The sequence below is a fragment of the Chlorocebus sabaeus genome, chromosome 14 (assembly GCF_047675955.1).
Source record: "Chlorocebus sabaeus isolate Y175 chromosome 14, mChlSab1.0.hap1, whole genome shotgun sequence".
In the NCBI taxonomy this organism is placed as follows: domain Eukaryota; kingdom Metazoa; phylum Chordata; class Mammalia; order Primates; family Cercopithecidae; genus Chlorocebus; species Chlorocebus sabaeus.
The window spans coordinates 62,410,582-62,430,370 of record NC_132917.1 but is presented as its reverse complement, the minus strand read 5'-3'; the positions used below and the strand labels follow the sequence as shown (position 1 = coordinate 62,430,370).

Below are 19,789 nucleotides of genomic sequence, written 5' to 3'. Positions count from 1 at the left end.
TCATGCTACCTGTCCAGCATGAGTAGGCAGGGAGAGCCAGGCTGAGCTATTCCGTATCAATATACTCCTCTACAATCACCTAAGCAGGGAGAAGGAAGTATGATAAATCATGAAGGGGCTCTTCAAGCCTTTGCCTACCAGTGACACATGTCCCTTCTGTTTCCATTTCATTGGCCAAAGCAAGTCATATCCCCACATCTAATTACAAAGGAGGCAGACGTGTGCAATCTTATAACATATCCAGAAGGAGGAAAGAATGAGAATCTTTGGAAAAACCCTAAGTGGGGAGGCAGTCCATTTGGAAGGACTCCAGTGCCACCTTTGTGTTCTAGTAGCAGCTCTCAACTGAGATCGGGAAAAACGGCTTCCACATTTATATGTCTGGTAACCATCCTCACAAATCAGGTACCTTATTTCCAAAGGTAGGTCTTCTGAATAGTTTTCTAGAGGGAAAAGCAGTGAGTCCTAACTCTTCTAAGTAGGTTCACTATAATTTTTGCATGTTTAAAATAAGGTTTTCCCTAAAACACAGAAACCACTATTGAGAAACAGCATAAATAGCATAAGATTGTTTCTCAGGGGCTCCAGAAATAAAACATGCTTCTATGCAGTGGACACTAACGATTGTCTGAGAAGCCTACCCTTTCTGAGTACTGTCCTTCTCTTCCACATTTGAGCCGTATGTTAAAAGTGATGGGATCCTGGCAGCCATTCTGTTCAACATGATCCTGCCTCTAAGACAGAGCAGATTGGATCAGAGCTGGGCAAGAGTCTGACTAAGGCTGGGCAAGTGTCTCTTCTCTAGGAATTCAGAATTTGAACCCATAGAAACAACCTCAGGAAACAAGTAGTTTGGACTAATTGGTCTGGGTTTTCTGCTGATTGGAGATGTGACTGAGATTGTTAGTGCTCATGGACTTCCCAATGCTCATCTCATTTCCCAGTTTTCCTCGCAGTTAGGTTGAGGCCATGTGACTAAGTTCTGGCCAATGGGAAATAGACAGAAGTGAGTATGAGATAATTTTAGGCCTGGCTGTTGAAAACATTCCTCATCTCTTTTCACTTTCTGTTTCCCTACCACGGTGACCTTGGAGGCCACATGTTCCAAATGGCATAGTGATCGGATGGAGAAGGGCTGCTCAGCCCATAGAAAATTGTGACATTAGTTAGGAAAAACATCTTCATGGTTTAGGATTTCTTTTTTTCCTTTGAGACAGAGTCTTACTCCGTCACCCAAGCTTGCATGCAGTGGCAAGATCTCAGCTCACTGCAACCTCTTCCTCCTGGGTTCAAGCAATTCTCATGCCTCAGCCTCCTGTGTAGCTGGAATTACAGGCATGCTCCACCATGCCTGGCTAATTTTTAGACAGGGTGTTACCATGTTGGCCAGGCTGGTCTCAAACTCTTGACCTCAAGCGATCCGCCAGCCTCAGCTTCCCAAAGTGCTGGGATTACAGGTGTGAGCCATCACACCTGGCCAGGATTTATTTCTTATTTCAACATAACCTAGACTATTCTGACTTACATAAAACAAACACAGGAGTGGCCTGTGTTGCACTGAGAAGCAAAGTTGATTTACAAAGAGGAACAAATATGATATACATGCACAAAGAGGAGCAGAGTTAAGAAAGAGTCCCTGGGTCCTTCCCATTCCTGGTTCCAACCTCATCTTGAGAGCAAACCACATTTCTCTCCTTGGCTTCTGTGACTCTCTTGCATTCCTGTAAGTACCTTTCTATTAAGCCTGTACGCAAAGAGTTTCTATCCTTTGCAGCCAAAAGAAGTTACAACTAATATTCCTCTTACCTCAGTGCTTCAGTTTATGTTTTACTCATTATAACACAAAGACAACTACATTAATAGGCATGAGTTCTGGCTTAGATTTCTAATTCCTTCATGCTTTTATTCTGTTCAGGAATGCCAAGAACTACAGCAAAATCTTGTCCAGATGTGATTCCACAGAACAGTCAGCCCTGAAGACACAAATCCAGAATTACAAATTTTGTCTATTTATCCAAAATGTAAGGTGGATAATCTTTTCAGTTTATTGGTTACAAATGACCAGCTGACAAGTTACTCAACTTCTGCAATTGTGGTGAAATTCTAGAGCTACCAAGAAAGGGTCACTTGTTCAAGAAGAACAGCTGAGGAATTGATTGGCTCTTCAGAACCTGTGCCAATTTCCTTTCTGCAGGCGGGCTAAATAGTGGATACCTTTTAGAGAAGGAAAGCCATCATCTTTGGGAAAAAACCTCTCTCTGCTGTGAACAAACTGAATGCAATCACAGAAACTGCAGACAAAAGAACTTTTGATGACAGATATTGCTGATTCCTGGTGCCTTCAAAGGCATTCCAGGAAAGGTAAAGGAATAATTATGATTAACAATAACTCATGTTTCTTCCAGGATGTTACTCATTGAACCAATGGGTCACTTGAGAAATATGTCAGTGAGTCAGCTCATATCCAATTTGGCAAAAAGATCCTGGGCTCCCAAGCTCTTTGCACTGAACTGAGTAAACCCAAATGAATACATTCTGGGGGAGATGTAAAGGAAGGAGAACTTTGGTGGTAAATGAGTTGGCTCATTCAGTCTCCGCCTCCACAGTCCCATCCCCATATTTAAGTGGAATGAAATTATCAAGGCCGATGAAGAAAATCTTGAGCATACCTTTAGAAAAGATAAAGGACTCAGACGAAGGGAAAATGCAGAACCACCACCAGGAAACAAGGAGAGTCTAATAACTCACCACACATCTAAAACAATATGAACTTATAAATTTATATAGCAACTTATACAGTAAGAGCATATACCAATAGCCAGTTAAAACAATAATGGTTACAAATAAAAAGGAGTTTGGACTGGATGGTCTAAGGTCTTTTATTCAAAATTCCATAATAAAAGGACTATATAGACTGATGTGGTTCAAGGGCCAAATTGGCTGTTGAGGAAATTTATCCTGTGATAATGAAATTGACATTCATTATTTTATTTTTTACTGCCCTTAGAAGAGTTTATTAAAATATAGGTACAATTTAAAGAAGAATTAAAAACCCAATACTGGCCAGGCATGGTGGCTCACGCCTGTAATCCCAGCACTTTGGGAGGCCGAGGTGGGCAGATTGCTTGAGCTCAGGAGTTTGAGATTAGCCTGGGCAACATGGCAAAACCCTGTCTCTACCAAAAACACACACAAAAAATTAGCCAAGCATCGTGGTGCAGGCCTGTAATCCCAACTACTCGGAAGGCTGAGGTGGGAGGATCACTTAGCCCAGAAGGTGGAGGCTGAAGTGAGCTGAGATCACACCACTGCACTCCAGGCTGGGTGACAGAATGAAACCTCATCTAAAGAAAAAAAAAAAAAAAAACCAAAAAACAAAAAATCATAAAACCCCCAATACCCACGTACTCACTACCTAACCTAGTTTAAGAATAAAACATTAACAAGTCCCACGCACCTGCCCCCAAAACCTCTCCTCTGTTCACTTCCCACCCGTGGTTATCCAGAGGCTAATATTAATTTGCACTTTTTAAAAATTTGCACTTTCACGTTAATCATTCCCTGCTTTATGGTTTTACCACCTATGTTTACATACCTAAACAATAGATTGTTTAATTTTGAAAATTTACTTGCTGTGTAAAAAAAATATCAAAGTTCTATTAGTTGAAACCTCAGGGATGAGAGCAACAGAATTTCTCGGCATCAGCTTAAGCATTTACAAGAGCCCTTTCTGGGGAAGTTAGTGGCCAAGATTATACACCAGTCCTAGGAAACACAAGGCTCTGTGCAGTCTGAGCACCTGGCAATGTTCCTAGGTGAGCCTGGTATTGAAGTCGGGCAGAAATATGGTCAGAGGGTAGGGGATGCTCTCTATTTTCTAATTCACCTCCAGCTCTCGGATGTAGGTTTAAGCAGAAACTTTGGTGAGATGCAATGAATGTCCTCAACTGATGCAAGCAGCAGGGTATGGAATAGAGAGCTGGAGCTTTTTCAGCAAAAGTTCATGACACAGTAAGAATCTGGGCAAGCTCACTCAAGCATTCTATCCTCGGGTTGAAAATGAGAGTAAAATAGCAGTGAAAACTTGGCTACGACAGTCACCAACATGTCTGTCTCTTGAGTCTCATGCTCCTCTCTGGAACAGTTGCTGTCTGTCTGTTGATAGCTGTCCTGGAATCTCTCTTCACTGTCCTTATGGGGATTCCTTTTGCCTTTCACCAGAGTTGGATCATGTGCTTATTGTATCCAAGATCAGACCACATAATTTGTGGGACCCAGTGCAAAATGAAAACCTGGGGTCCCTTGTTAAAAAATTATAAGAATTTCAGGCCGGGCACGGTGGCTCAAGCCTGTAATCCCAGCACTTTGGGAGGCCGAGACGGGCGGATCACGAGGTCAGGAGATTGAGACCATCCTGGCTAACACGGTGAAACCCCGTCTCTACTAAAAAAAGAATACAAAAAACTAGCCGGGAGAGGTGGTGGGCGCTTGTAGTTCCAGCTACTGGGGAGGCTGAGGCAGGAGAATGGTGTGAACCTGGGAGGCGGAGCTTGCAGTGAGCTGAGATCCGGCCACTGCACTCCAGCCTGGGCGACAGAGTGAGACTCTGTCTCAAAAAAAAAAAAAAAAAAAAATTTCAAGATGACAACAGCAGAGCATTAAACCAAGTGTGGGGTCCTTCTATGTGTAGAATCCTGTGTGACTATATGGGGTGATATCCACAAAGTCAGCCTTGTCTATATCTCATGTCTCCCTCTTTCCTAGTTTACTTTTTTTAGTGGAACACATTCCCCAGTAGTTTGAGAAAGCGTGCATGGGAAATAAGTTTTTGAGACTTGAATGTCTGAAAATGTCATTGTTCTGTCCTCATTCTTGAATGTGAGCCACTTTATTGTTTAACACTGCATTCTGAATATTGCTCCCTGGAATTGTACAATTCAGTAGCCCTGTTTGATTGATGGTTTGGCTGGGTATAAAGTTCTAGCTTTGAAATAATTTTCCTTCAGTATTTTAAAGGTATTGTTCCCTTGTTTATAGTACATTGTTGAGTGTCTGAAATTATTTGGATTCTTAACTTTGTGTATGTGACTTGTTTATGCCTCTATAGAAGCTTAATTTCCTTTTTTCCCCAGAGTTCTAAAAATTTACAACATGCCTTTGTGAGGGTCTGATTTCATCCATATAGGCCCTTTTGTTCTAGCAACTCATGTTCATCAGTTCTGAGAAATTTTATTGAATTATTTCATTGATAATTTTCTCTGCTCCATTCATGTTTTCTGGAGCTCTTATAATTTGGATATTAAACCTTCTAGAACAGACCTCTCATTTCCTTACCCTTTCTCTCCTCTGTCTACTCTTTGTTCTACTTTCTGGGAAAATCCTTAACCTTCTACTTTCTGAGAAAATTTTTAATCTTACCTTCTAGTCTTAAATTTTTTTAATTTCATATTTTTTTTAATTTCTAAGAGCTTTTTGTTCTCTAAATGACCTTTTTATACTATTCTATTCTTCTTTCATGTGTGCAGTATTTGTCTATTATCTGAGGATATGAGAAATCTTGTTTGTTTTCTTCTCCCCTGCATAGTCTCTATTGCTTCATGTTGCTTTTTTTTTTCTTTTTTTTTTTTTTTTGTATTTATTTAGGTCTCTATCTTTTTCACTGGGGACTGTCCTTATATAGCTGGTATATTAGTCCATTCTCCTGCTGCTATAGGGTATAGCCGAGACCAGGTAATTTATAAAGGAAAGTGGATTAATAGACTCACAGTTCGGCAGGGCTGGGGAGGCCTCGGGAAACTTACAATCATGGCGGAAGGGGAAACAAACACGGAGGCAGGAAGAAGAATAAATGCCCAGTGAAGTAGGGTGGGGGAAGCCCCTTATAAAACCATCAGATCTCGTGAGAACTAACACATTATCATGAGAACAGAATGGGAGAAACTGCACCCATGATTCTATTATCTCCACCTGGTCCCTTTCACCACACGTGGGGATTATGGAAATTACAATTCACTATGAGATTTGGGTGGGGACACAGCCAAACCATATCATCTGGTAATCCTTGGTTTTCTGCATTAAAAAATTGCTGATTAAAAGCACTAGACAAGTAGGCAGGGCTTGTTGACTTTAAACTTAAGGATAATCCAGATGTACAGTTTCTTGGCAGACCCCTGAAGTTAGTGTCTTTGCTTTTTTTCCTGCCCCCTTGTTTTGCCCAGAAAATTTTTTGCCTTGTTTGCCACAGAGAATTTTCTGATCTCCTGCCTGGTAGATGAGGGCTTGACTGAGAAACAGGTGAAAGAAAAGGGGTGGGGAGTCAGAATATATGAACTCATTTTTCCCCTCAGTAGGAAGTCCTGCTCCCAGCCATACCTATAAACACAAAATCTCCAGACTTCTGCTGGGACAGGGGAGGAAGAGTCACCTAGCACCATGAAGAGTAAATAGGCAGCTAGGAATCCAATTGCTTCTCAAGTTGTTTTTTCTTCCTTATTTACATCGCAGGTATACCTGATGCTGCCAATTCCTGAGCTTTTTGAAGATTCTGTGGTTTGAAGCCGGCTTAGGACTCAGCTTTTTTGGCTTGTCCATCTGCTTTCCAGCTTCCAAAATTTTGTTGCTCTTATCATCTTTCCTATACTGGTGTGTTTGTCTTTTGTAAAAATTTATTTAATGTGGTTTTAGTTATGTCAGAAGAAAGTGAAATTAGATACAGTAGTCCTCCCTTATCTTCAGGGCATATGTTTCAAGACCCCTGGTGGACGCCTGAAACCAGCAGATAGTATTAAACCCTATATGAACTATATTTTTTCCTATGCATGCATACCTATGATAAAGTTTAATTTATAAGTTAGGCATAGTAGGAGATTAATAGAAATAACTGAGAATAATTATAATAATATACTATTATAAAAGTTATGTGAATGTCTCTCTCAAAACATCTTATTGTACTGTAGTCACCCTTCTTTTGATACTAGATGAAAAAAAACCTACGTGATGAGATGAAGTGAGGTGAGTGATGTAGGCATTGTGATGTAGCATTAGGCTGTTATTGACCTTCTGACAGTAGGTAGGAGAATCATCTGCTTCAGGTGATTCTAGATCATTAAGTCATGACAATGTTAATGGTTGGATATCAGGAGCAGAGTATGTTGAGGACTAACAGGCAGGTAACATACATGGCATGGATATGCTGGGCAAACAGATAATTCACATTCCATGCTGGACAGAATGAAATGGCGCAAGATTTCATTACGCTATTCAGAAAGGCATGCAATTTAAAACTTATGATTGTTTATTTCTGGAATGTTCCATTTAATATTTTCAAATTGCGGCTAACTGGGGTAACTAAAACCACAGAAAGCAAAACTGCAGATAAGAGGGAACTACTATACATACCTTCAATTCATTATCTTAACTGAGACCGCTGTTAACTTTCTTAAACAGCCTTTTTAGAACCAACTGTACCTCTTTTATACTTATTCAAATGTGCTGATGATGAAATCAGTGCATTGGCATGACCATGACAGTTAACCTTCAGATCCAGACATGACTTCTGCTAGGGGCTTAATGTGGGAAATATCTATGAGATTGCGTGCTCAGCACTTACCGAGGGGCTTCTCCAGAAGCCCCCCTTCTCTGAGACTCTCTTCTCTGAGATTCTTGGATATTAACCAAACTGACCATCAGGGGAGTCCCTTAGCAAATGCTAAGATGTACATTCTCCTCCCTTCCTGCCACTCAAATTTTGTTACTGGATCAAGTTTGCCTGCATCACTCTTTATTCAAGATATGTTATCTCTTAAAGGCTTCCTCAGGACCCCCTTTTCCCACATGAGGATAGATACCCAACGTAACCAGTTCATCACATAAATCTAGATTCCAGCTTCTGAGTTTGGATGAAAGTTAGGACATCCTCTCCCACTATATCCATTTTCTCATATCCATACACTCCTTCAAAAAATACTTAACAAAAACAAATTTTGTTTTACCGCATCCCCTTCCAGAGACTTGGCATATGTCAAGGCTAAAGTGACAGAAGGAACCTTGAATAATGCCACTCAAGCATACATGCAAGGGGATAGACCAGACAGAGGTTAATCTGGGTACTGTGAGATGTCAAACTGCTTTGCTTTCCACCACTGCAGACTGCAGTGGTAGAAAACCCTTCAAGTCCCATATATTTGGCATCGAACAGGCTCCACCAAAGAGGGAGATCTCCAGAAGAGGCAAAACCAGAGACCAGAGGGGTTAAGTGGAAGTACCAAGATCTCATATCCTAGATACTGATGAATTATGAGACAGAATATACCCTTTTTAAAGGGGAGGGGCTTAAAAATATTGTAGCATTAAAATGTGAATTTCACAAGTAATTAAAATTTTCCCCTCAGGGAACTCTTTGGCAGAGTAGAAAAGGTATTGACTTTGGCTCCAAAGGGTTTCAAGGTCTAGATTCAAATACTGTGACTTTGGGTAGGTTATTTGATCTCTTTTGCCTCCATTTCTTCATATGTGAAATAGGAATTGAAGATACAGAGATGAAAAAAGATATTGTAAAAGGTGCCTGGCATGTGGTTGAACCCTATAAATCTACACTCTTCCCCATTTTCCTCATCTGCTAGTGAAAGCAATAAGATAATAGAGTTTGTTCTGTACAGCAAATACATATTCCCAGGAATGTTAAAGCAGGACACATCAGCAAAGGCAAAGATGATCTATCACAGGCCTCGGGGATCTTTGAGAAGGGTACTACTTACAGATTTATGTTTGAAAAAGGAAAAGTAGCTGAGAACCCCCATATTTGTCAGGCATGGTGAAAAAAAGGTTGTTTTGTTTTGTTTTGTTTTGTTTTGTTTTGTTTTGAGATGGAGTCTCATGGTGTAGCCTGGGCTGGAGTGCAGTGGCCCGATCTCGGCTCACTGCAACCTCTGCCTCCTGGGTTCAAGTGATTCTCCTGCCTCAGCCTCCCAAGTAGTTGGGATTACAGGCACCCACCACCACACTTGGCTAGTTTTTTTGTATTTTAGTAGAGATGGGGTTTCACCATATTGGCCAGGCTGGTCTTGAACTCCTGACCTCAGGTGATCCGCCCGCCTTGGCGTCCCAAAGTGCTAGAATTACAAGCATGACCCGTCACACCCCACCAAAAAGAAGTTTAAATGAACTTTTTTTTTTGGTGGGGGGACGGGCATGTTTATTTTAACTATCAAGTCCCTGATCTCAATGCATTTGACATAGAATCTACACATACTATTCATATTAATTTATTAACATTTTTGAGTCACTGATCACTCTGGGACAACCTGACACGTGTATGGGCGGTGTCTCCGGGAGAGCAGTGGCTGCCACCTCCCGCCTCCTAGAGACGGGGAGGCGAGGAAAGAGGGAGCAGGCTGAGCCAAGGAAGGACCCTGCCTTTTGGGAGAACTGTGGGTTGACAGCGACTGTACCTACCAGTCCCAAGGACAAGATTTTTCACTAGAACCTGGATTATTTCTTCCTTCTCCATCTTGCCACGCCCAGCCAAGGGGCTTCTAGAGCTGCGCAGGGACAGAAAGGAGCTGAGAACCCCCATATTTGTTAGGCATGGTGGAGGGAGGTTTAACATGGACTTTGTTTTAACCGTGAAGTCCCTGATTCCTATGCATTTAAAATGTAATCCATACATAATACCGATATTAACTTGGCGACATTTTGTGAGTCACTGATTCCTGCAACACCTGCTCTGCAGTGGGCAGGACCCTCAGAGCCTGCAGGCCTGAAGCCGCGTCTGGGGACAAGAATTACCCGCAACACAGCCCAGCAGTGCTGGCCACGCGCGCGCAGGGCGGGGCGGGGATGGGGCCCAGGCCTGCAACCTCAAATGTTTTGGGGGTAGGTTCAGAGATGTGGACGCCGGCAAGAGTCAGGGGCTGGGCTGGGCTGTGACAATAAAAGGGATGACCCCACTCCCTGCGAGGTATGAGTCCCAGGACAGGAGATTATCGTCTCTGTGCCTGACCCCCACCCCCAAATCTAAAGGGAGAACCAGACCAGCTATTAATTCTGCAAGCTGTTCAGTGTGCAGAAGACCCGAAACACACCCACCCAGGCTATTTGAGTTAATAAATAACAAAAACCGCATTCTTAAATGGGGGGGGGGGGGGGCGGGAGGGAGGTTACAAAGTCTAATATTTTTTTAAAAGTAAGATAAAAAATAAGTCACGCTTGTCCCTGAAGATTAACATGCTTTCTCTGTTTTACCCTCCCACCCGCCGAAGTGGGTGTCTTTGCCTCTCCATTTACAAATGAAGAAACTGGCTCTGAAGGGTTGTTCAAGGTCATGCAGTTAATAAGTGACAGAATCAGGGCCTGAAGCGGGCTGACCTCAAGCTGGTGTCCTTTGTTGGTGCCACATTTCCCTGTCAGAGGTGAGGCAGATGTGTCTTCATCACTTTTAGCAAAGAGAACTGGCCCCTGTCTATATAAATAAAGATGCGACCTGCCAAGTTACCTGGGGGGGCTGCTGCCTTCACTTCTCAAACCACAATACGTTTTATGCTCTGAGCTGTTTACACTCTCCTTTATGAAATGGCTTGCTGTATTTAAGATTGCAGTCTGTGAAACTAGATTTTTTTTTAACCTTTTTTGAATCTTACTGACCTTATGATATGGGCTTTACTAGCCTATAGTCAGACCAAGTGATCCACCCAGGTAGTACTGACAAATGCTGCACACGCCCTTCCAATAAAAGCAGACCTTTAAATTACCTTGGTCATTTAACCATCAATTATCCAACCACTTTACAGGTATTTAATGAGCATCTCTGCCTTTCCATGCGCCAGTCTACTTTCTCCTCTGCCAATTTTTTATTTTTTTTCCAAACATGATTCAGATCCAGTTACTCCTTTAATTAAAAATCCTCAGTGGTTTCCTACCATCTACAGGGTGAAGATAAGACTTGTCACATGAGGCTCCTGCCTCTCTTTGCAGCTCTTAAGTTTGGAATACAGGCAAAGTGAAACTCCAAAGTAGAGCCAAGTGTTTGCTATAACTACAAGAGTACAGATTCTTGCCCTCAGGCACCTCAAATCCTGTGTGAGAATAACCACAGTGTGAAGTATGAATAGTAAATGCTTCCCTACTTAGCTCACACTTGACCCTGGAGAGTTTGGTACTCACAGAGAAATGTAGGCTGCTGAGAGTAAGGTGTTCAGAGTTCTTTCTTTCTCTATAATCTATCTCTTTTGGAAAAAGAGCCTGGAAACTCTGGGGAAAAAGTTGGTTAACTGGGAATAGAAAAGTAGGACCAAAAAAAAAAAAAAGGAATGTAAATATTCTAGATATAAAGGTCAATGCCACTGCTAGGTTCAGGTTTCAAAGTTGACTCTGGATTTCCTGGCAGCCAAGGCAATAAGGGAAACAGGGCGCATTATTTGCACTTTACTGACAGAAAAGAAGAAACCAATCCATTTTTGAAAACAAGTAAATTATTTTATGATGCTATTTTTAATCTTTCTCATCTCTGCTTTTTAAATTATAAAGTTACTGTGTGTCCTTTTTAAAAAAAATCCAAATAACACAAATATCTATAGGGTAAAAAGTGTATGTCCCCCTTACCTATACACCTCTATTCCCCTTTTCCAGAAGTAAAGCCTAGCCCCGAAGACTGACCATTTATTTCTAGAGGGGTTTTTGTTCTGTGCAATTAAAAGTACTTACACAGTTTCCATAAAATTTGGGTTTTATTTGCTCGCTTGAAAAAAAGGATCAGATTAACTATATTCTTTATAACTTGCATTTTCACTTTACGATGTATCAAAGACTTCCTTCTCTATCTCCCTAAATGAATCTCTTCCATTTTAATGACTACTGTATTCCATTATGAGGTAGCATAATCTATTTAACCATTCTTCTATTTGTTTCTGATTTTACAGTCATAAACAATGGATATGCTTGTACATATACTTTTTTGTAGAAGTCTGTCTATGCCATCAGTCTCTAAAAGTGGAATTATAAGAGCACATCATTCATATATTTAAAATTTTGATGTATCGTCTTCAAAACGACTGCACAAATTTATACTCTCACCAAGAGTGTCTGAGTGTGCCCATTTTCCCATTCCCTTGCCAGCACTAGATATCATCAACGTTTTTCATTTTCTGGCACAAACTTCTGGATGGAATTTCTGCTGGCAAGATCAACATATTTGAATCAAGGAAGGAGACCAATGAGACAGACTCATTTTTCTGGTTCTAGGGTGGTGGTTTTGGGGCTGTGCTCCATAGAGCCCCAGGAATGCTGAGGGATGCATGTGAGGGAGTACAAAAGGACAAGACCTTCACCTCTTAACCAGGGCAACTGAGTTGATCTGTTTTACATGTTGCAGTTTGGAATAAGATTTTGTTTGAAGATAAGATTCTGTTGCTTAAAAACAAGTTTAAAAATCCCTGATCTGGGGCCTTATTTCTTATTGAACCATCAGCAGATTGAAGAATAATTAAAAATGTATTCCTTCAAGGGAAAGAAGAGATCTTAAAATAGTGAATCTCCAGCCATGGTCAAAATATTCTCATTTATACACTGTGTATGAGAGTGTGTGTGTGTCTGCAGATGTTCTCATTCATGCTAGGCCTCTCTCTATTGCCCACCTGCCCTCCTGCAACCAATCCCAAAACACCATTTCCTCCAAGGTTTAGATGAAAATGCCTCTTCTCTAAGCCTCCCTCCTTGCAACATGCACACGTGCACACACACACGCACACACACACCATCAATGTGGATCATATCTTCTTTATTTGTATAAACTGGATGTCAGCTGCTCCTCTTTTCCTCTGAGACCTGGATAAAATTTCATAGTCATGATCCTCTAACATTTCTGGGAGCTCCTCCGAGCTGTAGGTTCTCGGCCTCCTCTCCCTCCTGCTTCCTTAGGTGCCCTCTTTAAGATCCATTATGTAAAACTCAGCTCCTTTTTTGACAGTCACACACACAAACAATAATAACAACAGCAATAAACTACTCCTCTGCACAAAGCATCCTTGAAAAGAGTAAAATACTACAGACAGCACCTGGGGAAGAGTGAGAGAAAGAAGAATTTGAGTCACAAGGATGCAAACTATTTCAAGATGGCATGTTAGCATCCTAGGGACCTTAGCCTAACACCAGCTCCCTTTTATCTCACTGGCTCTTCTCTCCTTCTGTTCTTTATCTTCACCCACTCTCCTCTGGATTGAACCAAGAACTTCAAATTATTTTCTCTATGAAATGTTGCAATTCAGCTCTCCCCAGCTTGTGGCTTCAAGGTTGTATGGTCAATATCTTCACAGCACTTGTCTTACTAAATGGAAAAAAAAAAACCTTTTTTCATTAATATAAGTAGTGCTAAATAACAGAATAGATTTACACTATATTTTAGCAGAACAAGATGGTGTTACTAATTCCTCCTGCTGTATATCTATCAGTACTTCCTCTCGAGTAGAAACAAACATTTAAAAAGTTAGAGAGCAAGTGATCTGGTTACAACAAACTCTAAACTTTTATACCTCCTTCTTCAGAGGAGGCTGGGATTTGTTTTTGAGCTGTTGTATTGCTTTTGTCCTGTAATCATATTAGATATCTGGCCCCTCCAACCAAATGTTAAGCAGCCAAGGGCAAGAATTCTGTCTTTTTGTAGCTTTTAAATGCCCAAAGTCTCTGGCATATGCTTCATAAATATGTAATGAATAGAACAACCACTAATTATATGATTAAAAGACGAGTAAATGATAAATGAATATAAGACCCTTGGGTATTTTATAAAATGGGGTAGGTATTTCCTTGAAAAGGCCATAACATTAGTAATTCTTAGACAGTTCTGTTAAAACATTTCAACTTGCATTTATCTTTTAGGAGATCCATTATATAAGATTGTCCTACTCAAAATATTCACTACCTCACATTTCTTTTTTATATTGGCCTTTATACTCTTCTAAAACTTCTTTCCTACTTCTCCTATAAGCTAGATATTATTTTTGTTTATTCCCTTCCCACGTGGCCAGATAGGAAGGAAGCGGAGATGATTATCTATATCAATACAATATCTCCTCTTGCAGGGATCCCAAGAATAAAGAGTGCTATATAAAGTAGCATGCTATGTAAACCAAGGCTTAAAACATCCTTTAGTGAACCGTCGTAAAATATCACTTGAAATTCCTACAGGATCTTCTGCCTATGTTTAATTCCTAAATCTCATGTTATTAAAAGAAGTCTGTTTGCTCTTTTATCTACACTCCACATCATACAATTTTTTTTTTCATCAAAACTGGCTTAGTTTGGTGTAAGGAAGCAGGAGCATATGACAACTTAGAATTTCTGATATTTGACCCTTTGCTGTAAATTTAAGCTCATGAATAGTTCAAAGCTCAGAAACCAGGCCCAATTCCATTGCGGATATATATACAAGGCCAAGTTCCACTGTAGATATGTATATCATATATATGTGTGTGTATATATATAATCTCCAAGTTAGTATTTATAATATATATCCTAATTCCATTGTGAATGTGTGTGTGTGTATGTGTATGTGTATGCGTATCTGTCCTGTTCTACTTGTCTGGATGACAGCATTTTTGCCAACACATTCAAATGAAACAATTTTTTTATTTAATCAAACTTACTTGGTGCCATGTAAATAACACAGAATAATCATAACCAGCTCTTTCACTCCTAAAGTATTATCCAGTCTCTCTCAAGTCCAGTGAAGAGCTTGACTTGCTTACTTGTTGACATTCAGCTCTTATCTGCTATCGTTCCAGTTGTCCAGCTAAGGAACGTTCATAAACAGGATGTGAGGGCAAAATGAGTTACCATTTTAAGCACTTATTCTTTCTGTAGTTCTCACAATAAACGTGATCAATGAAGAGAAAAACATTGAAGATGTAAGAAGAGTGATTTGAGATGTGGTTTAAGAGTCAGCCACAGCTGGGTTTGAATCCTGGTTCTAATGCTCGGCAGCTGCGACCTTGGGAAAATTGTTTAACTTACTAAGTCTGTCTGCTCAGCTCTAAATTAGGCCCAATAATACTGTTCTCATATTGTTACTGTGAGGACTAACTGCAAACTAGGTGTTTAATAAGTAGTAGCTGTTTTGTTTTAATTATTACCACAGAAGCTTCGCTGTGTGGGGCTTTGCCATCCTAAATTAATTTTTGTATTTGTGTCTCACTTTGAGCTTCTTCAAAACACCTCTCTATCCACCACTTTATTTGAATCTCACAGTAATCGTGTAAGCTAGGTATAACAGACACGATTAACCTCATTAGGAAACCAAGAACTAGGTAATGTCAATGCATTGCCTCAGTCAACACGTGTCTGGGTAAGTGGGGCAAGAATCCACGTCTCGTCCTTACCTTCATGAACAATCCTTCAATCCGCTCTCAGACAGCCACTACAGGGAGCTGTTAGAAGTACTGTGTGATCATGTTACCCCCACCCCCCTCCCCATCTCCATTTAGAACCCTTCAGTGGCTTCCCAATGCTCACAAGATAAAAGGAGAAATCCTTCCTGTGGCCTGTGAGGCCCTGCAGGTCTGACCCAGTTCTCCAGCTCCTCTCAGAACATCCTTGCCCTCCCGAGACCCTTCTGGGCTCTGGTTCCTTGAACAAGACCCACCTCTCCCACTCTGAGGTCCTCCTCGATTCCTCTCTCCCCATAAAGAGAGGACCATATCTTCGCATCGTTCACTTTCAGCCCAACATATCACTTTCTCAGGGAAGGCAGGCCTTCCCAGGCTATTTTGGGTCCCCTTGTTGTTTATGCTCATGCTTATGTTCTTATCTTTGTAGAACTTGTCATATTTTGTAATGATATATTTTTTTGCAATCATTTTTCTGGTGTCTGTTATCTCCACTAAACTGAAAGTGCCAATTCAGCAGAACTGGATCTGCCCTGTCTCCTTTGAGTTACCTGATTTCAGTATAATGCCTGACCCTTAGCATTGAAAATAAGACTGTTGAATGAATTACATGTGTTGTTAGAGACAGAGAATATAAGAATGAGAAAAATAATCACAAGTGAATCATAGTCCTTTTCTCTCTCATTCCCTCTCCTTTTCCTCCTTCTCCTCTTCTGCATCTCCCTTCCCCCCTGCCCCCCTTTTTCTGTCTCTCTTTTTAAGTTCCTTTTGTTTTGAGACAGAGTCTCTCTCTGTCACCCAGGCTGGAGTGCAGTGGCACTATCTTGGCTCACTGCAACCTCCGCTTCCCAGGTTCAAGCGATTCTCCTGCCTCAGTAGCTGGGACTATAGGCACATGCCACCTTGCCCAGCTAATTTTTGTATTTTTGGTAGAGACAAGGTTTCACCATATTGGCCAGGCTGGTCTGGGACTCCTGACAGCAGGTGATCCACCTGCCTGGGCCTCTCAAATAGCTGGGATTCTAGGCATGAGCCACTGCACCCGGCCTCCTTTTAAGTTTCTATTTGGAATCGCTCCAGAAAATGAAAGCCGTGACTCCAGCTCAGCTGGGTGAATGTCCATATAGGACAGGAAAACTAATAGTTCTGTGATTTATAGCTTGGTCAGTTGTACTCACCTGTTCTTTCCTTCACAAGTGAGTGCAACCTGACCAAACTACAGTGAATACTTACGTACACTCTCCCTCCTGCCTCCTTCTTTTCTTCTGCTTCACTTTCTGCTCTTACAAGGACACTTCAAATGCCCAGCTAGAAAGCAGAAAGCAAAATGTGGCGAAGGGAACTATTTGGGCACAAAAATTTGTATTTATTTATAATCATTTTCTCAAAAATGTGGGCAGAAAGTGTGAGAAGAAAATACATGAGGAGAAATATATGAGGCATTGAAAATATGAATCTATTCTAATGTCACTTTGCTGTAGGTCAATGATTCCTCAACTTTTTTAGGGTTGGAACATTATCATCTATATGTGCTATTAGAAACAGAGAAAATAAGGATGAGAAAAATAATTGCAAGTGAATGATAGTCCTTTTCTCTCCCTCTCATTTAAGAATGTCATGATGCTTTCAAAATTAAATTCAATTAAAATCAATTTGTTTGAATAACTCCAATGGTAAACTGATGTTGCAAGACCACCACTTCTCTATACCGAAATGTAAAAACTTAGATATTTCAAAGGAGCAGTGTTTGTGATTAAGGCATCATGAGGTTAGCACTTAAGGTCACTTTTATCCACAGAAGAAGTAGATAGGCATCTGTATGTGTGAGACATTGCTACATTGAGGAAGGAGCTTCCCCTCAAAACCTGTCTCCTTCTCTCTTTTTACCTCTGTCTCTAATGCCTAAAACTCCATTACTAAAGGCTAATTCCTTTAGAAAGTCAATATTGTTTGGTACCAGCCTTTATCAAAATCAAAGATATAAACCACTGTAAGACGCACCACTATTTTATATGCTGCTAAGAAAGAAAAACCAAGGCCTAGTATAATAAGACATCATCAATTAGAAGAAACATCCCAATTTCAGAGATACTAAAATGCGAAAAACCTGTGTCTTGGGCTGTGTGAATGAAGCAATGAAGAGCATGGACCATGAAATCAAATACACCTGATGGACATCCTGCTTCTGCCATTTAATAAATGGGTTGCCTTGGGTGGGTTACTTCTCTGAATCCATACCATCTTCCTTGTGAAATGAAAATACGAGTACACACCTGCCTGGTTAGCAAGAGTGACCTATTACCTAATTCCTAGTTACCAAGAATGAGGTATTACAAAGTGTTTAGTGCAGAACCCAGCCATTAGTTAGGGTTCCAAAATGAAAACTATTATTGCTATTAAGGAATTATCCTCTAAAGCAATTACCATTGGGCAGAGTAGTACATTGAGTCCTTACTGCTCATGTTTCCTTACTTTCAGGGAGTTTTAAAATAAAACAGATCTCCATAGGTCCAGGTATTTCACAAGAGATTTGTTTGTAGGGAAGGAGATAATACCAAAATTGGGAAACTGTGTGGGGAGGAAAGGCCTGGGGGCTAGAGTAGAGCTGGATCTAGAAGAAGAGGTCAGAGGATACCAAAACCAAATGTTACCACTGTGTCCTTCAAATTTTGCCCAGGATTGCTTCTGGTTTCAACTTGAATCAGATTAAAAAAATGCACTCATAACCTTGATACAATATGGTAACTGAAAGAAACCAATCACAAAATTGACATATTGTATGACTCCATTTATATGAAATACACAGAGTAGGCAAATCCACAGAGACAGAAAGTAGATTAGAGGTTTCCAGAGGCTGAGGGCAGAAGGGAATAGGGAGTGGCTGCTAAGGAATATATGCTTTTTGGGGTGGATAAAAATATTCTAAAATTAGATTGCAATGATAGTTGTAAATTCTTTGCATATCATTGAATTGCATATTTTAAGTGGATGAATTTTATGGTATGTGACTTATACCTCCATAAAAATGCTTTAAAAAGAGAATACATTCATGTGTTCTGTTATTTTAAAGTCTAGAACTAAAGTTTTTTCAAAAATTCCCTTTATTTTTTAAACAATAAAACACCTGTATACATAGAAAAATAAATATATCTGATTTATACTTGTCGATAAAACTCATAAAGTTCAGTTAAGCTTTTCATTTTACTTTCACCTATTACATGTAAAAATGGCCAATTTCTTTTCTTTTCTTTTTTTTTTTTGGAGATGGAGTTTCGCTTTTGTCATCCAGGCTGGAGTGCAGTTGCACAATCTTGGTTCACTGCAACCTCCATAAAAATGGCCAATTTCAAACAGTCTCCAACTTTATGAGCCCCAGAGGGTTTAGTCACAAGGATTTAGCTTCTATGTATCGTGCAGTGGAGATGCAAAGGAGTTTCTTATATCCGGGGTGATATTCAAAATATTTTAAAACTGTTAAATAGTTGGACACTGACCAACCAGTATGATGACAGCTGGAAACCCCTTAGTTGCTGGAGTTTAGAGGAATGGGGGATACAGGGGGAAAGCCAGAGAAGTTGAAGGGGGAGGGATTAGGGAGTGAGAGCACTTGGGAAGCTCCAGTGGGAGTACATTTAATAAGCAGCATAGAGCTCTCAAGCTTGGCGTTTGTTTGGTGGGGACTCACATGGGTTCAACATGCGTACCGAGAAGTGTTATTTCTGTTCGGGGTCCATCTACCCTGTCCACAGCATGATGTTCATCCAGAACGATTGCAAGGTGTTCAGATTTTGTAACTCTAAATGTCATAAAAGCTTTAAAAAGAAGCGCAATCCTCACAAAGTTAGGTGGACCAAAGCATTCTGGAAAGCAGCTGGAAAACAGCTTACAGTGGATAATTCATTTGAATTTGAAAAATATAGAAATGAACCTATCAAATACCAGTGAGAGCTATGGAATAAAACTATTGCTGCAATGAAGAGAGTTGAAGAGACCAAACAGAAACGCCAAGCTACATTTATAGTGAACAGATTAAAGAAAAATAAAGCACTACAGAAAGTTCAAAGAAGTCAAGCAAAACATCCATCTTATCCGAGCCCCTCTTGCAGGCAAAGGGAAGCAGTTGGAAGAGAAAATGGCACGGCAGTTACAAGAGGATGTGGACAGGGAAGATGCTTCTTAAAAATCTCTGTAACCATTTCTTTTATGTACATTTGAAAATGCCCTCTGCAGACTTGGAACTGCTAAATTATTTTATTTTTTACATAAGTTCACTTAAATGAAAAGTGATTAAAATATATCTTTCCTACATTGCCATCTACAAAACATAATATATTACGGACGTTTAATTGCATCTCAGTGTTAAATCTTCACTGATAGATGTACTTATGTAAATCATAAAAATTTTACTTATAACT

The 19,789-nt window shown here is 40.3% G+C and overlaps 1 pseudogene; it reads left to right on the top strand.

Moving 5' to 3' along the window:
* The first annotated feature begins 18,804 nt into the window (after positions 1 to 18,804).
* LOC119627116 (probable ribosome biogenesis protein RLP24 pseudogene) lies at positions 18,805 to 19,554 on the top strand (annotated as a pseudogene).
* Positions 19,555 to 19,789: the final 235 nt, after the last annotated feature.